The sequence below is a fragment of the Felis catus genome, chromosome A1, assembly GCF_018350175.1.
Source record: "Felis catus isolate Fca126 chromosome A1, F.catus_Fca126_mat1.0, whole genome shotgun sequence".
NCBI classification, from domain to species: domain Eukaryota; kingdom Metazoa; phylum Chordata; class Mammalia; order Carnivora; family Felidae; genus Felis; species Felis catus.
The window spans coordinates 84,306,027-84,322,306 of record NC_058368.1 but is presented as its reverse complement, the minus strand read 5'-3'; positions in this window follow the sequence as shown (position 1 = coordinate 84,322,306).

Here is a 16,280-nt window from a genome sequence, read left to right as displayed (position 1 = left end):
ACTGGATGTCATATGTAAGAGATGAATCACTGGGTTTTACTCCTAAAGCCAAGACTATAATGTATGTTAATTATTTGAATTTAAATTGGAAAAAAAAAAAAAAAAAAAAGGAATCCCCCCTCATACTGCCTTTACCAGTCCTCTCACCCATGCTTTACTCTTCTGAAATTGTCCTAAGCTCATCTGGCCAGGGCCTGTGACTCACCTATCTTGGTGTTCTCAGGGGGTGGCACATGGCACTTTTTTACCAGACATTTGCTCATTGACTTGCTTATACTTGTGCTACTCTTGGCACAAATTTTCCCCCTGCTTAACCTGTTAGACTTCTGCCTATGGTTCTGAGGCCCAGCTCATGTGGACTTTAGACCAAATGCCCCATGGCTCCTTTTACTCATTGCAGGACTGGCCCAGTGTCACTCCTGATGTCATCTCTGACTCCATCTCACTCAACACTTAACATTGTACAATAGACATTCTATAAAGTAAAGTGACCATACAACATGTATGGTCTAAACTGGGACACTTGAGTGTGAAAGGGGCAGATGTCACCCAGGACCGAAAAACACTGGCCATACTGTCCAGATACAGTTGTTATTGGCCTGCCTCTGCCACACAGGTGTTCGTGCATATGCATGAGACACTCAACCCCTCTGGGCTTTGGTGTTCCAATCTGCAAGAAGGGGGGCCAGATTGGGTAGATAACATCTAAGGTTATCAAAAGCACTAAAATGATATGGCCAGTGGAGGAAGTGGAGCCTGTGAAAGGTGTTTTGGTGAAAGCTGTGAGATGGTGGATGCATTCGTGGAGAGGTGTGGGGTCAGGGCATGAGAACTCTAAGTTCCAGATTGACTATGGACCAGCCTGGAGGCAATAGAGGGGGCTGCTAGACATTTCTGCTTTGGACATGAGGTGATGACCATCCAATGCTGTTGAAGAACTTGGAATGCTGGGCAGTGATTTCTCCTTCCTCAGTGCAGGCAAGGTGGTTATCACCACACAGTGGAGATGAGCCAGCTGACTTATTCATCAATATTTTTGGAAGGAGGGGGTATAAAAATGGGTTTCTTCCCCATTTAAGACAGGATCATTTTGTTCTAGGATGGAAAGGAGATTAGTTTGGAGTTTATCAAGAGAAGACAAATTCATCCTTGCTCAGTTACTGCTTCATCTCACATGTGCTTCTAGGCCACCTTGTCCCCTTTCCTCTTGCCTTGTGATTTCTGTGATAACATGCCATTAGGCAGAGTCCTCTCCACACTCAATAGAAGAGAATTTTAGGCATGCCAGAGCCTGTCCTCCTAAGGTGAGGCAGGAACTCCTACAGAGGTTGGGAAACAGAAAAGAGTGGAAGAAGTAGTGGGAACACTGGCATGGGAGGGTTTCCTGGTATGAGGCTCCTTGAGCTGCAGAACTCTCAGGCGTTGCTGCTGCTTAGAGGAAAATGAGAGTCATTTAAAGCCACCTTCTCCTTCTTCTCACCTCAGTGGTGCTGTTGTGGTTTCAGCCTCCCACTCTCCTTGGAGAAAGAGGCCACAAGCCCACCTGCCCCTGCACCACAGGGTAGGAATGTGCAGTTTCTGTTCTCCCATTTGGCCTTCTTCCAGTTAATCTTTACCCAGCCAACAATTCCACTTTGCACAGGGACTTCCTAAATCCCTGATCACAAACTCTTCCTTCTCTCTTGAACAGGGCATTTAGCAGAAGGGACTGTATAAGGCTACCCAGTTGGAAGGGGGACCTGCCAATAACAAGAAAGGACATGAGGCCTTAGGATGGTGTCCCTTAGAGAGAGGGAAGCTATGTCTTCATGGAACCAACAAAAACAAAGTTAAAAAAAAAAATTCAAATAGGTGTGTAGTTCACCTGCCACTTTGTATAGTCTCTTTTTTATCCTGAATTGAAATAATTTTTCTTAAAAAATATATAAGACACAACCAGAGACAAGGTGACAGACAAGAAGGCAGAATCTGAAAGACAGGCAAATTGGTCTGGAAGCATAAAAAGAGATGAGAGAAAGTAGTCTGCAACTAGAAGAACTACAAGAATTGGAGAAAGGGAAAGAAGTTGAGAAGAGAGGAAGAGGAATATGAAGATACATACAGTCAGCTGGAGGGAAGGACTTGACAGAAGAAGAGGAAAACACTCCCAGATGACTGAGCTAGTAACAGAAATAGTGTTCAGAGGTACCTGCTTATCAGTGGAGTCCAGCCAAATTTTATGGCTCTCCCTTATCTTCACCTGCTCAATGTTGGTAGGTGTGGGACAATTCCTGGAGCTGCCTGCATTCTGCAGCTGACTGCCAGCCAGAGGTTTATGGCTCTGATGTCAGATAAACCACTAATACATCTTGTTTCAGACATGCCTCGCCCTCTGTTGGCTCCAACAGTGTTTGATATCTAATAATAAGAACTGCTAAAAAAAAATTCAGCTGAGGAAAACCATAGAAAGCATATGAAGGAAACTGAAGAAGATACAAAGAAATGGAAAAACATTCCATGCTCATGGATTGGAAGAATAAATATTGTTAAAATGTCAATACTACCCAAAGCAATCTACACATTCAATGCAATCTCAATCAAAATTGCACCAGAATACTTCTTGGAGCTAGAACAAGCAATCCTAAAATTTGTATGGCACCACAAAAGACCTTGAATAGCCAAAGTAATATTGAAGAAGAAGACCAAAGCGGGAAGCATCACAATCCCAGACTTTAGCCTCTCCTACAAAGCTGTAATCATCAAGACAGTATGGTATTGGCACAAAAACAGACACATAGACCAATGGAATAGAATAGAGACCCCAGAATTGGACCCACAAATGTATGGCCAACTAATCTTTGGCAAAGCAGGAAAGAATATCCAATGGAAAAAAGACAGTTTCTTTAACAAATGGTGCTGGGAGAACTGGACAACAACATGCAGAAGAGTGAAACTAGACCACTTTCTTACACCATTCACAAAATTAAACTCAAAATGGATAAAGGACCTGAATGTGAGACAGGAAACCATCAAAACCCTAGAGGAGAAAGCAGGAAAAAACCTCTCTGACCTCAGCCACAGCAATTTCTTACTTGATACATCTCCAAAGGCAAGGGAATTAAAAGCAAAAATGAACTATTGGGACCTTATGAAGATAAAAAGCTTCTGCACTGCAAAGGAAACAATAAAACTGAAAGGCAACCAACAGAATTGGAAAACATATTTACAAATGACATATCAGACAAAGGGCTAGTATCCAAAATCTCTAAACAACTCACCAATCTCCACATCCAAACAACAAATAATCCAGTGAAGAAATGGGCAGAAAACATGGATAGACACTTCTCCAAAGAAAACATCCAGATGGCCAACAGGAACATGAAAAGATACTCAACATCACTCCTCATCAGGGAAATACAAATCAAAACTACACTGAGATATCACCTCACGCCAGTCAGAGTGGCTAAAATGAACAAATCAGGAGACTATAGATGCTGGAGAGGATGTGGAAGAATGGGAACCCTCTTACACTGTTGGTGGGAATGCAAACTGGTGCAGCCGCTCTGGAAAACAGTGTGGGGGTTCCTCAAAAAATTAAAAATAGATGTACCCTATGACCCAGCAATAGCACTGGTAGGATTTTCCCCAAGGGATGCAGAAGTGCTGATGCATAGGGGCACTTGTACCCCAATGTTTATAGCAGCACTTTCAACAATAGCCAAATTATTGGAAGAGTCTAAATGTCCATCAACTGATGAATGGATAAAGAAGTTGTGGTTCATATACACAATGGAATACTACTTGGCAATGAGAAAGAATGAAAGATGGCCTTTTGTAGCAACGTGGATGGAACTGGAGAGTGTTATGCTAAGTGAAATAAGTCATACAGAGAAAGACAGATACCATATGTTTTCACTCTTATGTGGATCCTGAGAAACTTAACAGAGGACCATGGGGGAGGGGAAGGGAAAAAAAAAAGTTATAGAGGGAGGGAGGCAAACCATAAGAGATTCTTAAGGACTGAGAACAAACTAAGGGTAGATGGAGGGTGGGGGAGAGGGGAAAGTGGGTGATTGGCAGGGAGGAGGGCACTTGTTGGGATGAGTGCTAGATGTTGTATGTAAGCCAATTTGATGATAGATAGATAGATAGATAGATAGATAGATAGATAGATAATCACATCTCCACCCCATGTCAACTTGTACTCATACATGTCTTTTTATCTTTATTCCTAATCTTCAAATAAAAGCAATAACAAGATCATAGTTCTATCTGACATGATACAAGTATTCCACGTACAACTGAAAATGGAAAGACCTTTCCTCAGGGGAGGATGCAAAGTCCTTGGGTGATGTTTTCTCTTCTTCCTTATATTTCATAAGTTAAATACTATGATGTTGATGCCTTGATAGCTCAGTCAGTTAAGTGTCTGATTCTTGATTTCTGCTCAGGTCATGATCTCACGGTTTTGTAAGTTCAAGCCCCATATCAGGCTCTGTGCTGACAGTGCAGAGCCTTCTTCAATTCTCTGTCTCTCTCCCTCTTGTCCCTCCCCCCACTCAGGTTCTCTCTCTCTCTCTCTCTCAAAATAAATAAATAAACTTTAAAAAGAAATACTAGTATGTAACATTAATAATAATTAAATACTGTGAGATAGAGTCAATACATCTGATACTATGGGGAAAATGGCAGGGTAGGAGGACCCTGAGCTCACACAATTCCACATTTACAAGATAGCACCTACCTCCAAATCAATAAACTGAGGAGCAATCTTGAGATTGGAGAACAAATTCCACAACTAAATATAGAGACAAAGCTGCATTTGAAACTTAGGAAGGTCAGAAATACAGAGGGAGGCTACCCACAAAGGGAGGGAGCTGTGCACATGAAGAAAACAGAGTAATGGGGCCTCGCACCAGGGAATTCACATGAGGAAGACTAATCCCCATAACATTTGGCTTCAAAAACCAAAGAGACTGAAATTGTGAATTTGTAAGCCAGTGGGACTTGGAACCTGGAGCTTTAAAAGTCAGCTGACTCAGCACTGGGCAAGCTGGGAGGGCCAGTGATAGCTGGACCACTGCCACTAAAGAGACAGTCGCCTGATGGAAGGGCAACATAAAAGGAGAAGCTTATACAATGTCAGGGGCAAACAGGAAACAGGTCTGTTCATACTGATTTTGAAGCATGTTGGGGGACATCTTTGAAAATGAGGGAGCTGGCAAGAGCCATTTTCCTACCACACACTCAGCATAAACACAAAGCCACCTGCAGGAGGTAGGGCTGCACAGACATTTGTATCCTCAACCCAGAGCTCAAAAACATGTTTCTTAAAGCTGCATGAACACCCACCCAGCCACCGGGTGAATAGCTGCCATCTCGTGCTCAGCCCAACTGTAGCGCAACACCCAGGTGCACATGCCCCTAGCCACCATTGCATACTATGCCCAGATGAAGGGTGCACTGCTGCCATTGTGCTGCATGCAGCTATGCCCTGCTGTCATTGCCTGCAGCCTCACACCCTGGCCACCTGGGGTGCAGGCCCTAGTCACTGCAGTGCTTCCAGGAATCCAGCGTAGGACTAGTGGCCCAACAAATTTGACTAACAATGCCGCCCTGCTCCCAAGCTCCCTAGTGGACATGCCCTCCCAGAACTGGCCTTCCTGGGTCCCACTGACACCACAGAGAGTAAGCACAGACCAAAACGGGCAAAGAGACACTACAGATGACTATACTGAAAGGAAAAGTGACTCCGACACAGCAGCAGGGTGTAAGCAATATGCACAGGATACTCTTCTGAAGTGCCAGGTTCTGGTGTACAGGGAACATTGCACTGCAGGGCACTCCAGGACCTCCTCTTCATAAAGTCACTACTCCCAAGAGCAGAAGACAGCTGAATTTACTAACACAGAGAAACAAACACAGAAAGGCAGACAAAATGAAGAGACAAAGAAATGTATTCCAAATGAAACAATAGGACAAGGCCATGGACATAGAGCTAAGCAAAACAGATTTTAAAGCAATGATCATAAGGATACTCACCGGACTTGAGAAAAGAGTGGAAGACATGAGTGAGACCCTTAACACAGAAATAAGGCTCAATAAACAAAATGGGAAACACACTTGAAGGAATGAACGGCAAGCTGCAAGAAGCAGAGGAACAAATTAGTGGCCTAGAAGACAGAGTAATGGAAGGGAATCAAGCTGAAAAAAAAAAGAAAAAAGAATTATACAAAATGAGAATAAACTTAAGGAACTCAGTGACTCCATCAAATGTAATAACATTTGTATTATAGAAGACCCAGAAGAAGAAGAGAGAAAAAAGAGGGAAGATAATTTATTTGAACAGATAATGACTGACAATTTCCCCAATCTGGGGAATGAAACACATATCCAGATCCAAAAGGCACAGAGAATCCCCAACAAAATCAACAAAAGCAGAGCCACACCAAAACATATTGTAATTGGTGTGACAAAATGTGGTGATAAAGAACAAATATTAAAAGCAGCATGACAAAAGGAGACAATAGTATACAAGGGAACTGCCCCATAAGGATATCAGGAGACTTTTCAACATAATTTTTTTAAGCTAGAAGGGAGTGCCATGATATATTCAAAATGCTGAATAGCAAAAATCTGCAGCCAAGAATATTCTATCCAGTAAGGCTCTAATTCAGAATAGAAGGAGAGATAAAGAGTATCCCAGGCTAGATAGATGATAGATAGATAGATAGATAGATAGATAGATAGATAGATAAAGGTGTTTGTGACCCATAAACCAGCCTTGCAAATAATATTAACAGGGACTTTCTGAGTGGAAATGAGAAACCAAAAGTGACAATATAAAGATAGGAAAAACAAAATCAATAAAATGAATATTTCTGTAAAAAAAAAGTCAAGGAACTCACAAAAAAGGGATATAAAATATAATAATATATACCTAAAACATGGGGAGGAGAGAAAAAAGAATGTATTCAAACTTAAAAGACAATCAACCTAATATAGATTGTATGCACAAGTGTTGTATGCCAACTTAATGGTAACCATATATCAAGAACTATTAACAAACATGCAAAGAATAAGGAAAAGATATCAAAAAATATTATTAAAAAAATCGGCTTACCATGAAAGAGAGAAGGATGAGCAAGGAACAAAGAAACGTCTTCAGAAACAACCACAAAAATACATATCTATCAATAATTACTCTTAAAGTAAATATACTTTATTTACACACACACACACACACACACACACACGTGTGTGTGTGTGTGTGTGTGTGTGTGTGTGTGTGTGTACTAAGATAGAATTCCTTCTATCCTGACTTTCTTGAGGGTTTCTACAAAGAAAGGATGTTGTATTTTGTCAAATGCTTTTTCTGCATCAATCGACAGGATTATATGGGTATTCTCCTTTACTTTATAAATGTAATGTATCACATTGATTGATGTGCAAGTATTGAATCAGCCCTGCTGCCCAAGAATGAATCCCACTTGATCATGGTGAATAATTCTTTTTATATGCTGTTTAATTCCCTTTGTTAGTATCTTGTTGAGAATTTTTGCATTTTTATCAGGGATGTTGGCCTGTAGTTATCATTTTTTGGGGGGGGGGTGGTTTCTGTCTGTTCTGGGAATCAAGGTAATGCTGGCTTCATAGAATGAGTCTGAAAGTTTTCCTTCTATTTCTATTGCTTGGAACAGCTTGAGAAGGATGGGTATTAACTCTAATTTAATTATCTGGTAGAATTTCCCAGGGAAGCTATCTGGTCCAAAGCTCTTACTCGTTGGGAGATTTTTGATAACTGATTCAATTTCTTCACTAGTTATGGGTGTGTTCAAATTTTCTATTTCTTCACGTTTGATTTTCAGTAGTGTGTGGGTGTTTAGGAATTTGTCCATTTCTTCCACATTGTAGAGTCTGTTGGCATACAATTTTTCATAGTATTCCCTGATAATTGCTTGTATTTCTGAGGGATTGGTTGAAATAATTCCATTTTCATTTGTGATTTTATCTATTTGTGTCATCTCCCTATTCTTTTTGAGAAGCCTGGCTAGAGGCTTATCAATTTTGTTTATTTTTCAAAAAAACAACTCTTGGTTTCATTGATCTGCTGTGTAGTTTGTTTTTTTAGATTCTATATTGTTTATTTCTGTTCTGATCTTTATTATTTATCTTCTTCTGCTGGGTTTGGAGTGTCTTTGCTATTCTGCTTCTATTTCCTTTAGGTGTGCTGTTAGATTTTGCATCTGGGATTTTTCTTGTTTCTTGAGATACGCCTGGATTGCAATATATTTTCCTCTTAGGACTGCCTTTGCTGCATCCCAAAGTGTTTAGAGTGTCATGTTTTCATTTTCATATTTGTTTCATTTTCATATTTGTTTCCATATATGTTTTAATTTCTTCTTTAATTGCACGGTTGACCCATTAATTATTTAATAGGATATTTTTTAACCTCCATGCATTGAGGTTTTCCAAACTTTTTCTTGTGGTTCATTTCAACTTTGATAGCATTATGATCTAAAAATGTGCATGGTATGATCTCAATTCTTTTAAATTTATTGAGGGTTGTTTTGTGACACAATATATGATCTATCTTGGAGAATGTTCCACACGCACTCGAGAGTAATGTATATTCTACTGCTTTAGGATGAAAAGTTCTAAATATATCTGTCAAGTCCCTCTGGGCCAGTGTATCATTCAGGGCCATTGTTTCTTTATTGATTTTCTATCTATATGATCTGTCCAATGTTGTAAGTGGAATATTAAAGTCCCCTGCATTTACCACATTCTTACCAATAAGATTGCTTATGTTTGTGATTTATTGTTTTATATATTTGGGTGCTTATGAATGTGGTGCATAGACATTTATAATTGTTAACTCTTCTTGATGAGTAGACCCAGTAATTATGATATAATGCCCTTCTTCATCTCTTGTTACAGCCTTTAGTTTCAGATCTAGTTTGTCTGATATAAGTATGGCTACTCCAGCTTTCTTTTGACTCCCAGTAGCATGATAGATAGTTCTCCATCCCCTCACTTTCACTCTGAAGGTGTCCTCAGGTTTGAAATGTGTTTCTTGTAGATATCAAATAGATGGGTCTTGTCTTTTTATCCATTCTGTTACCCTATGTCTTTTGATTGGAGCATTTAGTCCATTTACATTCAGTGTTTTTATTGAAAGATATGGGTTTAGAGTTATGTGTTATCAGTAGGTTTCATGTTGTAGTGATGTCTGGTCCTTTGTGCTCCTTGCAACATTTCACTCACAGAATCCCCCTTAGGATCTCTTGTAGGGCTGGTTTAGTGGTGATGAATTCCTACAGTTTTTGTTTGTTTGGGAAAACATTTATTTGTCTATTCTGAATGACAGGCTTGCTGGATAAAGGATTCTTGGTTGTATATTTTTTCATGTTCATCACATTTAAAATTTCCTGCCGTTCCTTTCTGGCCTGCCAAGTTTCAGTAGATAGGTCTGCTACAACCTGGATATGTCTACCCTTGTATGTTAAGGCCTGTTTATCCCTATCTGCTTTCAGAATTCTCTCTTTATTTTTGAATTTTGCCAGTTTCACTATGATACGTCATGCAGAAGATTGATTCAAATTACGTCTGAAGGGAGTTCTCTGTGCCTCCCAGATTTCAATGTCTGTTTCCTCCCACAAATTGGGGAAGTTCTCAGCTATGAATTGTTCCAGTACACCTTAAGCCCCTTTCTCTCTCTCTCTTCTTCTTCTGGAACTCCTATGATACAGATATTGTTCTGTTTCATTGAATTACTTAGTTCTCTAATTCTCCCCTTGTGATCCTAGATTTTTTTAAATCTTTTCTCAGCTTCCTCTTTTTCCATAATTTTATCTTCTAATTCACCTATTGTCTCCTCTGCCTCTTCAGTCCTCACTGTGACCACTGCTATTTTATTTCTCACCTCATTTATAGCATTTTTAATTCATTATGACTATTTTTTAGTTTCTTGATCTCTGCAGCTGTAGATTCTTTGCTGTCCTGTATGCTTTTTTCAAGCCCAGCTATTAATCTTATGAGTATTAATCTAAATTCTTGTTCAGTTATATTGTTTATATCTGTTTTGATCAATTCTTTAGCTGTCATTTCTTTCTGCAATTTCTTTTGAAGAGAATTCTTCCATTTCTTCATTTTTGCTAGTTTTCTGTCCCTGATGTGTTTTAAAAGCTTGTTATGTGCCCTGAACCTGCAAGCACTACTATATTAAAGTGGGGACATACACTGTTCAGGGCCTGGCCCTTAAGGAGGTGTTTTTTGGAGAGGGTTACTTGCACTTTGTTGTTGTAACTTTGGTTACTTTATCTCCCTACTTGTAGTGATGTTTTGGACCCTCCTTCATGTGTGCTTTGAATTGTTCATTGAAGTAACCCTGGAAAGGAAAAGAGACAAACAAAAAACAAACAGAAAACAAAAACATGCAAACACACATATTAAAACAAATGAACAAACAAACAAAAAAAACCAGAAAACCAGAAACACCAGCTACAAGTAAACAACAGGGTGATGGCAGTACTGACAGAAGGGGCCTTATCCCATACAAAGAGAGAAATGACAAGTACAGGGTGGGTGGAGAAGAAAAAATAAACATTGACCAGGCAGAGAAACTATACAGCTTAATCCAGAGAAAGAGAAAGGAAAATAAAGTGAGAGGTGGGGAAAAGAAAGGAAGATAACATTGTCCAGACAGAGAAACTATATGAATTAGTTATTCCAGAGAAAGAGAAAGGACAATAAAGAAGGAGGGGTAGAACATGTATCAAGAGAATGGATTAAATATGTCTGTTTAAACAAGCCAAGAACCAGAGTAACCAGACTATAGGAAGGAAGAGTTAAGAAGGAGAAAAGGAAGGAAGAATATATCTACATAATAAGAATTGTCTGAGAATTAAACCAAGCAATGCAATAGTGCTGGTCTGTAGGAGGGACCATCTAGTTTATCAGCATCAATCCTGCTCCTGTAGATATTCAGTTACCAGGCTCAGAGGGTCCTGTTGTCTTGTAGGAAGGTCCCATCTTCACTGTAGCCTTGCTGTCTGATCCCTGAGGTCCCACCTTGGTGGTGCTGGGGAGAAAAATGGCAACACCCCAGTCTCTCCTCCACATTCCAGGAGTCCCAAACCACTCTGTTTGAGCTGTCCTCACTGTGCCAGAGGTGCAAATGAGGCAGTTTGTCTTGCTCTGTTGACTCCCGTGCCCCAGCACTTGTCTGGGATTCAAACTCTCGCTCTACGTGTCCGATATGTGGTCTCTGGATGGCGGACACACACAGGCTTTGTCCTGTCCCACAGCACTCCGGGGAGGGGATCACTTTCTCCTACTGTGGAGTAGTGACCCTGACTTAGCCCCTAAGCCTGGGGCTGGCTCCCTTTCTCCCCAAGTGCACGATCAGGACAGCTGGCCCCAGTCTGGAGAAAGCCCCTCAGTTGGAGATTGTATCTTTCTCTGTCCTGGTCCAAGGTTTTTCTATTGTCCAGATACAGTCTTATGCTTCCCCAGCCTCTCTTTCTCTTCCCTTTGTCTCTCTGCAGAAGAGGATCCCTCCTCCATTTGTTTTATCTCTCCCAGTTCACAATCACACACCTATGGCCCACCAGGTTTTCCCAGTGGGTCCCTAGAAGAGACTCTGTCTCTTTTCCTCCTGGACTCTTGGGGTTCAAAGTCCTTTGGCTTCAACACTTCTTTGAGGGATGAGGGAACTTCGGGTCCCCCTACTTCTCTGCCATGTTGGCCCCTCCTCCAAGTTTCTGATATATTTTGGATACTAACCTTTTAACAGAGATATAATTTTCAAATATCTTCTCTAATTCTATAGGTTGCCTTTTATTTTTGTTGATTGTTTCCTTCTCTGCATAGAAGCTTTTTATTTTGATAAAGTTTCAATAGTTTATTTTTGTTATCCCTGCCTCAGGAGACATATCTAGAAAAAAGTTGCTATGTCCTATGTTAGAGAAATTACTGCCTGTGCTCTCTTCTAGGATTTTTATAGTTTCAAGTCTCACATTTTAGGTCTTTACCCCATTTTGAGTTTGTTTTTTTGTATGGTGTAAGCCAGTGGTCCACTTTCATTTTTTTGCATGTAGCTATCTATTTCTCCCAACACCATTTTTTTGAAGAGACTGTCTTTTTTCCTATTGTATATTCTTTCTTCCTTTGTTCAAGAGTAATTGACCCTATAAATGTGTGTTTATTTCTGGACTTCTATTCTATGCCATTGATTTATGGAGGGGCACTCAATTCTCAATAATTGATATGTAAGTTAAACATCATTCTCATCTATTTATTAAGTCATGTCTCATGGACCTGGTCTTAAGATGTTGTTAGTGTTAGTCATTATGAATCATTGTCTGCCCTTGGAAATTGTAGAAGTGCAATATTTGAGAAAAAACTCTCCCCAACCACTTGTTCCCAAACAGACCAAATTCAGGCTCCTTTGAAGGGATAAGTCACAAAGTTGGTGTCTGAAATTTGTTTTTACCCCGAGAAGATTCTTCATTGTTCTGTTTTCCTATTTCTCTCTGGCAAACTAACTGGCCTAAAGTTTAGCTTATATCTCCAGTGAACCCATCAATTAATTCCCAACTGCTTTTCACCACAACCTTCACCAGTTTTAGAGCTTTCTTAGGTTTGACCATTTTTCACAATCTGTTGCAAAAGAAGTCAGTTTCTTTGGAGAGAAATTTGGACATCTCTGTTCTATGGTCTGCTTTGAAATTTCCATTGGAAAAATGTCTGCCATGGCCCTTGTGCTGATTTCTGTCTCTCTCAGGAAGAAAGCCCTCTGACTAGAGGCAGGAGTGAGAAGGAGCCCTGTGTTTTTGGCTGTACCAGTTGGGAGTGGAATTTCCATCTTGTTGAGCTAGGATAGGAGCAAGGACTGGATCTTGGTTCAAATAATGTTTGAACTGTTTTTATAAACAATTTACAAACTCAGAATTTCCTGAGTAACTCTTTCTTCATTTACTGCAGGAAAATTTGCTGACTTAATCATTATTATTATTATTTTTTCAATAGTTTACTGGTCTGCAAAGCTTTTCATACTAATGTGTGAAAAGTGGAACTGTCACAAGAATGCCACTTTAATTTGGTCTCAGGTGTACCCAGAGCTTGTTGGAGCCAAGACATGTTGATTATATTTAAGTTCAGAATTACTACCCCCCCTTCACTTTCCTGTTACAATTATGGAGCCAGATTCACTACCATTACATCATGAGGAAAGGTGTAATTATGTATGTGGGAAAGGATGATTGTAGGAAGAAAGGTTCTTTCAACTGTTTTCCAGAAACAGAAGATGGCAGGTGACTCACATACACATGCACAGTCTCCTCCTCAGCCACTGACACATTCATGATGACCTTTCCCCATCACTAACTTGTAGCACTCCCACCCTGGTCTGTCACCTAAGTCCAGTCCTAATTGTCATCATACACATCACTTCTATGTTGGTCCTAGTGAATGAAATCAAGTTTAAGAGGTTACAGTTAGGAGCCCAGCTCTGGACTCCAGGAGACATTTGAGTTGGCTATGCCTGCTCATTCTCTATCTTGAGCCTCTCTGCCCACTCTTGGATAGGTGGTGGCATGAAAAAAGTTACAGATTCTAGGGATTCTTCTATGGCTATAGCCCATCATACTGGCTGTTATCAGAGCAGAGGGGACCTTGGCTTCCCATCTCCCAGGAAGGAGACATCTGTGGATATAAAGATCCTTGAGTGGTCATAAATAGAGTATGCAATATTTCTTAATGTGAATGTCCTTATACTCTTGACACCCTGGATGGTGGGCAGGGGCCAAACATCTTTTGTTCATTTCTGCCCAGTGAACCCAGTCTGAATCTTAGTTCATCTCCCAGTTTCACTTGAAAATTCTCCCCTTGCAGTACACAGATCCTGAGTCAGGAACAACTCTTAACACTCTCTTGGGACTTCTGGAAATTTCCACATCCTGTTCAGCTCTACCTAAAGATAACATTTATGATATAAATGTGTCAGGACCATACAGTGGGCAGAAAAAGTCAGGAGGTAAAAGCACAAGCTCCTTCTAGCATTTCCCCTCCCAAGTTTGTGGTTGTGGGCACTTACTTATCTTGAGAAGAAAATGAATCAATAAATTGATTTCAAAAATCTTGCTCAGATAGAAAAGCTTATTATTCTGTTCGATATGTATTTGCCTTAATGTCTATTTTGCCCAGGCACTGTGAAAATAGCAGTATAAAATACTGCTCACATTGCAGAGCAATGCAGAAACCCACATTGCAGAGCTCACCATTCCCAGGGGAAACATGGACACTCAGTTCCTCACCTTTTTCCTTCTGCCTGTGCCTGTCTCACAGTCCTTCTTCCCATGCCCTGACACTATGCTATACCCCAGCTACTAGCCACCCATTTGTAGTTGCATCACATTGTCCATGGACTATACATTACACGTGCATAGTCTCCAGTTGGATGGCTGCACCTAATGATTTCTCTCTTACAAGAATGCCCACTTGCACCCCATATAGAGCTGGTCTGGCTCCAGTCCTGATGGTCAGAGCCCTTATCATTCTACCTTTATTGGATGCTGCAAAGGGAATTCCAGAATATAGAGAAAACATATCCTGGACCAGGTAGGCCACCTCTATAGAAGTTCTTGACCTAAGGTCTACAGACTCCCAGTCTATGAACAACATTCAGGAGTAAATTAATGTGATTAGAAAAAAATTATTTATTTCCCCCAGGCTTTATAAGAATTATAGTTTTCTCTTCCATGTTGAATGGAACCAACCAAAGAGGTTTAGAAAGATTTGTGGATTGGTTGTCAAGAGAAACCACAGGTTGTATCATGCCATAGTTGTTACAAACAGGCCAAAATTTTCCTTACATTAACCACAACTTCAAACTAACTGTGGCTATTAGACTTTCTGTTAGGTTTGTGCTTTAATAAATTAATAAAGAAGTACATATACTACTTATCATAAGGCCTTTATTTTATTATCTCAATTACTGTATTTTAATATAATTTGTTTCCTTTGTGAGGCTCTGTACCATATTTTATGCATTAAAAAGCATATCTCTGAAAAGAATTCTATCAATTTTACTGAATGGTCAGAGGAGACTGTGCTTAAAAAGTTTAAGAAGGCCTGCCCAAAATTCCCCAGAATAGATCACATATTAGCCCACAAAACTAGCCTCAACAAATTCAAGAAGATCAAAATTATACCATGCATCTTTTCTTCTCTTTTCTTTTCTTTTCTTTTCTTTTCTTTTCTTTTCTTTTCTTTTCTTTTCTTTTCTTTCTTTCTTTCTTTCTTTCTTTCTTTCTTTCTTTTTCTTTCTCTTCCTTTCCTTTCCTTTCCTTTCCTTTCCTTTCCTTTCCCTTCCTTTCCTTTCCTTCCCCTTCCTTTCCTTTCCTTCTCTTCTCTTCTCTTCTCTTCTCTTCTCTTCTCTTCTCTTTTTCTTTTCTTTTCTTTTCAAAAAATATTTTATTTGTAAGTAATCTCTCCACCCAAGCTTGGGCTGGAACGTACAACTATGAGATCAAGAGTCACATGATCCACTGACTGAACCCCCTGGCACCACACCATGCATCTTTTCTGACTAAAACACTATGAAACTAGAAAACAACCACAAGAAAAAATCTGGAAAGACCACAACTACATGGATGTTAAACAACATGCTACTAAACAGTGAAGTGGGTCAATCAGGAAATCAAAGAAGAATTTTTAAAAAGTACATGAAAACAAATGAAAATGAAAGCACAACAGTGCAAAACCTTTGGAAGCAAAACCTTAGAAGCAAAACGTGCTTCTAAGTAGAAAGCTTATAACAATACAGGCCTATCTCAAAAATCTCAAATAAACAACCTAACCATACACCTAAAAAATCTAGAAAAAGAACAACAAACAAAACCTAAAACCAGCAGAACATAGGAAATAATAAATATTAGAGCACAAATAAATGAAATAAGAACTTGAAAAAAACAGAATAGATCAATAAAACCAGGAGCTGATTCTTTGAAGAAATGAATACAATTGATAAACCTCTTACCAGATCCATCAAAAAAGAGAAAAAGAAAGAGAGAGAGAGAGAGAGAGAGAGAGAGAGAGAGGACTCAAATAAAGAAAATTACAAATGAGAGAGGAGAAATAACAACCAACATCTCAGAACAACAAACAATTAGAAGAGAATGTTATGAAAACTATATCCAACAAATTGGACAACCTAGAAGAAATGAATAAATTCCTAGAAATATTTAAAATACAAAAACAGAAACAGCAAGAAATAGACAATTTGAATAGACTGATAG